Source organism: Saccopteryx leptura, chromosome 6, assembly GCF_036850995.1.
Source record: "Saccopteryx leptura isolate mSacLep1 chromosome 6, mSacLep1_pri_phased_curated, whole genome shotgun sequence".
NCBI lineage: Eukaryota > Metazoa > Chordata > Mammalia > Chiroptera > Emballonuridae > Saccopteryx > Saccopteryx leptura.
In genome coordinates this window covers 30,629,499-30,630,287 of record NC_089508.1, presented here as the reverse complement: position 1 = coordinate 30,630,287, position 789 = coordinate 30,629,499, and positions in this window count along the sequence as shown.

The window sequence follows — 789 nt, the reverse complement described above, 5'->3', positions numbered from 1 at the left end:
ACCAATGTGGTGGCTTTCTCTGTAGGCCAGGTTTGATGACAAGACAGGGTGCTATAGAACAAGGCTCTCTAGTATCAACAAGGTTGATAAGATTCCAGAATAGTTAAAAAAAAAAAAAAGGTGGTAGCCCTTACTATTAGAAACAAGGTGGGTATAGTTACTCTAATGGGCGATAAGACTAGAATGACAAACTCTAGACCTGACCTAAGTATGCCAAGGCATTCTAAGAATTTTGGTTCTCCTACAGATGATATCGGAGGTAAGGCAATGAGGATATTTATTGCCTTAAATAACTAAAAAAAGAAAAAACTAAAACCTGGTGATCAGTAGACTGATGACAACTTCTGCAATAGGTATCTATTGTCCACTTTTAAATCCTGAGTCAGGTCAATAATTGACCAACTGCCAATTGAAGGAAAAACCTGGTACCTTTCAGAAAGCACGGTGCAATGTCACCACAAATACATGCAATAAATATTCGCTTGTTGCCCAAAGCAACGTGTCCCCCAAAATGAATATACATATACCAGACAGAGTACACAGTGGAGGAAGGGGGACTACTCAGAGCTTTTGAAGACTAAGATGCAAGGTCTGACCAGACAGAGACACAACAGAATCCAAGAATGCCTCATGAAGGAGAACACGTTAACTAGTAAAATCTTGATCCAAGTGCATCTCACAGTGGGTCCAATAGGTCCAAGAACCCACTCTGTGGTAATTTTCCTGGCTTCCAGTAAATAAACTCAGAAGACGATGGGACCCTCATAATGGTTGTAAGAGTTATGGTAG